General features: G+C 40.3%; 1 pseudogene; it reads right to left on the bottom strand.

Annotated features, from left to right (window-relative positions):
• Positions 1–1,941: 1,941 nt before the first annotated feature.
• Positions 1,942–5,931, bottom strand: LOC116144768 (annotated as a pseudogene).
• Positions 5,932–6,806: the final 875 nt, after the last annotated feature.

The following is a 6,806-nucleotide window of genomic DNA, read 5'->3' as shown; positions in this document are numbered from 1 at the left end:
ATCCGGCCATGCACCCCTACCACTGTCTTCGACTAAGAGGGGGTAGGCGGTAGCAACAGTTTGTAGATTCATGCCAACAACACATGTCTAGGATGTGCGTGCATGTCAGCAGGTAGCCATTCGGATGTACTAGCAAATGTGACATTGAGATATTCAACTGCTGGGTAGAATTAAGGACTAGACTTTTGACTATGCAGTTGCATTAAAATGTTGCTTCATCTGATGATTTTTTCTCGATTACAGGGAGTCTCCGTCCCTTTCTCTCACCGCTACTGGGTATGTAAGCTGAAGAGGACTATGGTCAAATCTTTCAAGCATTGGAGGATGACCAGCGAATGAACAGATACTGACCGCCTGAATGCTCGGAGACCTCAAAAGGGTGTACGCCATGTGATTGCAGTTTCGGGGCCACTGCTTCCAATATGGTTTGAATGCTAGAAGATGAAGCCTCCAATCGCCGAGTCCGAGGACAGTAGGAAAGAGGAGGAATGGTTTCGTATGCCTCAGCAAACCGTTCCAGACCACAGTACCGCTTTGCGGACATTGGCGTTTGGTAGAATGAGGTTGTTGACCTCATAACGCTTGTTTGAGAGTTTTCAACACCCGTTTATGCAAGGTTAACCAGATGAAGATGCATGAAAGGGGGAGTGGAAAGTGGATAAGCTGGGAGTAGAAAGTTGGTGCAAGTGGAGTGAGGGAAGTTGGTACAATGGGGGGAAGTGGTACAATGAGGAGGAGTTGTGGAGATTAAGGCATTTGAAGTGCAACTGCTCTGAAAAGAGAGAGCGAAGAGTCCAAGTTTAGGAAATTAGCCTTACATGATGTGACAAGTAAGAAGAAGAAAATTAGAGACAATGAGGAAGAACCAGAATAGAAGAGGTTCGTGGTGGAAGGGGGCGGTGAAATAGAAGTGCGAGGTGGGAGGGTGAAGGAAGCGGGGATGTGAAATGAAGGAAGCGGGAGGAAGTGGGCAAGAGGAATTGCACTCAAATGTCGATTTGTTATAGCCACATAGAGGAAATAAAAACTCTCTAATGCCTCATTACAATGATCAGTGAAGTAATTGCTATATAAAGTGTAAGACAGGATATCCCGGGAATGGTGTAGAAGTGTGTTGACTGGACGTGCTTGAGGACTTGGTGGTTATTTTTCGCTTAATTTTCGCTTCTTTCTTTCTGCCTATGTTTTCCTACTTATCTTGCTGTTTTTATATTGATGCGGCACATCGTAGAGATAATGACACTAATGAGGCTACGACAACTACTGATGTGGTCTGTTGTATCCCGCTGTGCCATCATGATGTGGGCCCTTTGGCCAAGCTGTTTTGGCATATCCCAACTTTAATTAAAATGCCGTTGCTAGTGTTCAACAAAAGACTCGAGCGAAAAAGAATTCGACCCCGTACAGTTGGACTGCATCCCTGTTGATATTTTCATTTTGGATATAGTAAGTATGCAGTATTACGAGGGTATCAACCAAATAGTCACCACATTTGGCCTTTTAAAATAGTGTACTGCATCATCTCGTCAAAGAGATGCACGTCAGATAGCATGTCATTGCTATCTCGAGGAGGGGGTGGCTAAAGATCCTTGACTTGCAACCCCACATTTGTCGCGAGACGAGTAGATTGGAGGTCGGTTTGGAGCCACTGTCCACGTTGTTATCCCACTACTGTTGCAATGACACGGGATGTTTAGGCACTGGGTGATCACGTACTAACCGAAAAGTGTCCAATAAGCGCTGTACCAGCCCAATAATGAGTTCATAGGTATTTTGATATAAACTAACAAATTATTAATACAATTGGTTCATAATTGTTATTCTAATGTCTAATATCTTTTCTTCCTATTTTTTAGTCTTAATGTGGCGGCATATGCCCGAAATTTATTGAGTTCGACATTACCAACAACCCCGTTGGATGGGTTAAATGCGAAACATGAGCTAGCTGTCGGGAGTGGCTGGGCTGTCGGCTCTTCCATGGGCAAATGGATCCGTTTTGGTGAGCAGAACCCAATCAACAAGTAATAAAGTTTGGACTTTGGAATTTTTGTAGTTTATGTGTGTTGATGTGAATACTTGGGTGTGGTGTCTGATGCTGGCAGGTGTCATGCTTATATGGAGCTTAACACGAAGACACGGACTGAGTGAACGCTTTAACAAACGAAGACACGACTGGTGAACTGCTTACCTACCCACACAGTCTTATTTACGTGTTTTTTGTTTTGGTTTTTTTTTTTTTTTAACAAAAGTTTGATGTGTCCCTGTCATGTCGATGCAAACAATGGAGAGACTTCTCAACAAGGCTGGTTGGCAAGAGGGAGAGTGCATCTGCAATAAGGCTGACAAACAAATAGAAATAGTAGCTACCCTGAAAACTTCTTCGAATGTTGCTTTTCCATTTTGCACAAGCAATGACCCAATGTAGAAGCAGAATCCATTTGTACAAAAGAGCACAGCGAAAGAAAAGCCGAAACCTGCACCACTTACGAATCCTAAGCGGACTCCATGCTTCCTGGGGCCTTCGCATTTTTGTTGATACAAATCCATCATTTTCTTCTCTGCACAGTATGAGGCAACAGTTCTTATGCTGCCAACTGCATCATTAGCCACTTGACTTGCTTCTTCATACATTCGCTGCAAATATATGTCCATAACATGGTAAGAATACACCCGGATAAGATAACAGAATACCATGTAAAGGTTAATACCTTGGCGTCTTCGCCAAACCCCTTCATAAATTTTGCTTGAAGAGCTCCTTCAATTATCATAAATGGTGATACTGCTAAAATTATTAAAGCCAAAATCCAGTTAGCTGTGAAGGCTATGACTAGCCCTGCTGTGATTGTTGCCATATTCTGGACGATTAGCGCTAAGGCATCACCAACAATGCTTCGAATTGTAGAAGCATCAGTTGATAACCTTGCGCCAATTGCACCACTGAAAAGTGATAAGTGAAAGTAAAATTGGAAGTTAGAGAAAGCATCAATTTGGAGCATGTGAAGCTTACTTTAATTTGATCTTACCTTGAATTTGCAGGATCATCAAACCAACTGATTTCTTGGTGCACAACTTTATCAAATGTCAAGGTTCGAATACGTTTTATTAGTCTACCTCCAGCAATTCCAAAGAAGTAATTCTGGAGAGGAGCAACCAGAAAAATGACGACACCCAAACCAACAAACAGAAGTGCCCAAAATTGAGAATCTTTGCGCAGCTGATCGGGTGGCTTGAAGAACATGGAAATGGATGATGAGAGTAAGAGAGCAAATACAGGTAAGACTACACCATGTATTGATGCAGCAAGTGATCCAATCAATAAATATAGAGCCTCAGGTTTGCTCAAGCTGGCCAATCTCATGATGGAAACATTCTGTTTCTTCTCACCATCCATTGGACTTTTTTCACTTTCCTCACCTTCCTCTTTGGTCTCGTATACACTTTTGTGACCAAAGGAGTGCCGGCTACGTGATGAACCTACCCTTAGTGATCTCCTCCTAGAGCTTCCAGACCTTGCCATGGAGTTATCAAGTACACCAGAACTTGGATCAGTCTTATTTCCAGAACTGACTCTACCATCTTCAGATTCTTTAACTCCTCCTTGCAGACGAACTAGCTGTGAGTAACCCCCCTCTGGATCTTTTATCAACTCGTCATGAGTTCCTAGAAATCAAGTTTTAGAAATTATTAACCTGGTGAACGTTTTTAAAATCCTGAAATTGGAAAGCAGTTTCAGTGTTGCTACCTTTTTCCACTAACTTTCCCTGATGCACCACTGCTATCATGTCAGCATTTCTGATAGTTGTCAATCGATGTGCAACAATCACAGTCGTTCGATTTGTCATAACTCTAAGCCAGTGCATCTTGGACAATGCGTTCAGATTCATTATCCAGGGCACTTGGTTGCTTCATCAAGAAGAAGGATTTTTGGGGTTCTTTAAAATGGCCTAGCAATTGCAAGTCTTTGCTTTTGTCCTCCAGATAGCTGAGTTCCATGCTCACCTCACCATTGTGTTAAGCCCTGTCAATTAATGGTGAATGTAATTGTAGTCAAGTTCAAGATAAGATGAATAGACTTGTATGTTCCTAAGCGATGGTTTACCTGGGCAGTGTGTCGATAAATTTTGCTACATTAGCAAGCTCAATTGCGTTTTAATCTCTTATCAGTTGCCTTCTCCTTCCCATAAGTATATTCTCCTTCATTGTAGTTGCAAACAAAATAGGTTCCGACTAACAAGCCCAATCTGCTCCCTATCCATTTGAGTTGAAACTTCTTTAAATTAAAACATCTATAAGCACTTCACCAGCTTCAGGATCATAGAACTACTCACAAGGCGGATCTGTTGACTTCCCCATTCCACTTGTCCAACTAAGCTGCTGTTGTTCCCTCCGGAACAATACAGTGAGAATCCTGAAAAGATCTGCACTTCTGGTCTGCAGGGATCTAAAATAAACATCCTTGAGTTCGATTACACCATTGAACGTCCATATACCAATGTAATCCACTATGTCGTAGGACATCGATGCTTGTGTGTGCGTTTGATTGTATCGAAAATCTTCTATGCAGCAGCTTGCCTGCTGAAATGCATTTATACGGGGATGTCTGACCCAGATCTATGCAAAGATAACCACCATTTGTTGAAGTTAGTAAAGACTCAAATATTGATGAATTAAGAATTGGAGGTGAGATAATAGACTTACATTCCCCCATCATGATGGCCATTACATGTGATGATATCTCCACAGCATATCCTTTTTTCTATGATCAATTTGGATCCATACCAAGCTAGTAGCCATAAGGCTAATCACAATAAGCATAAGTGTTCCAAGTCCTGACCGAGCCAGCCTTGTTGAATGCTGGGTTTGTACGCCACTTGTCTTGCTTTATATCTTTCTAGTGCTAGTTTCTCCCAGTGAGGATGCAAACCTAGTAATCCAAGGGAATTAATATAGAGTAAAGTTTGAAAATATTGTCTAATTTTGTATTCTACTGTTCTAATGGCTCAACCTTGCTCTACTACATTTCCAGCTTCTGTGTAGGCAATTTGTCCACGGCAGCCATTTTCGCCATGATCAGCGCCATGCTCCACCAGCAATTACAATAGAAGGAAGACAGAAAGCAGAAACTAGCGGAGAAAGCCATCCTCGCCAAAGGCATTATGTATCCGCCGACAAAAGTTGTGGTAAGCTGTATAAACTGGCACCTGTACAAATAGTAATTTGAACGATTTATTTAGGTTACCACATGAACCATTGATGATATGATTTATAAAATATACCTTTTCTCCCATGGCCTCTTGAGATGGACTGTATCTCCAGAATTCTCCCTAGCTTCTCCAGTGGTTGTTCAGTGTCGAAGAACGCGAGTCTTGTCTTAAATTGTTTTCAAGTACAAACCTCGATCTCGCAGCCTGCCTTTCGCCGGTCACCATCCAACACGACACCTCTGCAATACAAAACACAAAATCTGAAACAAATTCTCACCAGGTACAACTCAGTGAGTTGCACCATTGATTGGGGCAGTAAGATAATTGTCACTTTCATGATATGTTACAGTTTATTGCAATGTCTTCTAAGAACTTTAAGGAAATAGGCAACTATAATTTTATAAAAATTACATTAAACACCAAAATAAGGAGGAAAGAAGAGGGCCTTCAACAATTACGTAGAAAGCCAGAAATCCGAGCCCATAGCAAATACAACAAGCTTCAATGCTGCCTTGAAAACATTACTCATTAACCTAAATATTTTTTTTTTTATAGTTTTTTGCCTATTGAAATTTGTCTTTAATAGTTTCTTAAAGTGAACTATTTCACCTGTCAGTATTCACCTTGACACTTCTTCTTACGATATGGTCTGGAGTTGTTTTGCCAAAAACGTTGATGATGTCGCAAAAATAAGAGTCATGATCGGCTGAGCGAGGCCGGTAGCCATGGCGGCTAATGATCACCAGTCATCAGAAAGACATCCCTATGATCGGCAAATGTAAACAGCATACAGCGCCACCTTCTGAACCTGCTCCTTTTTTGGTTCTCCTTGCTCGCTTCTCTCTTCCTTTTTTGCTCCCATTGATTCTACACCTAACTTCCCCTTGATCTGCCCGTGAATAATTTACAACACAAAAACATTATACATGACAAAATAAAATAAACGATAAGAGAAAAGAGCTATACAAGAGAATGAGAATTTTACCACAAAAGTGAGAATGTGGTAAAGTGGGAGCTATTTGAGGATCAATTTTAAAATGTGTCCAGTATCATGGAGAGTGAGAGTTAATAGGCTATTTGGTTTTCTTCATTACAAATATTTGCTGTGTTGTGCACGTCATCTGTGGCGGTATGTGGAATAATTGCTTCTATATTTGGTTCTTAATTTTTGTGAATTCTCTGTTATTCTTATTTTCAAGGGTTGTTACAATTAATTTTGACTATTTGTTTCAAGATTTGCATGGTGTATTTTTGCTAAGACGGACCAAAACTGATAAATTTAGATTTGATTAGTCTAAATCTGAAAGGTATTAGTATTTCATTTAATTTTTATTTTTTCTAATCTTAGGCATTCTATTCATATAAATTTAAATGAAATTTCTTAATTTCTATAATAAATTCCTTACTCTTACGTGGCATAACTAATCCACTGAATACTCCCCTTCATCCTCCTCTATAGGGTAAGAAAAAATAAATCCATGTGCATATTAAGAAAATTCATTAATAGTAATAATACGTTGTCAATATTAGAAAGAAAATAAAAATGAAAATCTTTCTTCATCTGATTTGTTGGATTCTGGCATAAGTCTGCAATAAGTGCAG

The sequence above is a fragment of the Pistacia vera genome, unplaced genomic scaffold (assembly GCF_008641045.1).
Source record: "Pistacia vera cultivar Batoury unplaced genomic scaffold, PisVer_v2 Contig455, whole genome shotgun sequence".
Classification (NCBI taxonomy): Eukaryota; Viridiplantae; Streptophyta; class Magnoliopsida; order Sapindales; family Anacardiaceae; genus Pistacia; species Pistacia vera.
Note: the sequence above shows the minus strand (reverse complement) of the source record. Positions and strands in the feature narration are given on the sequence as shown.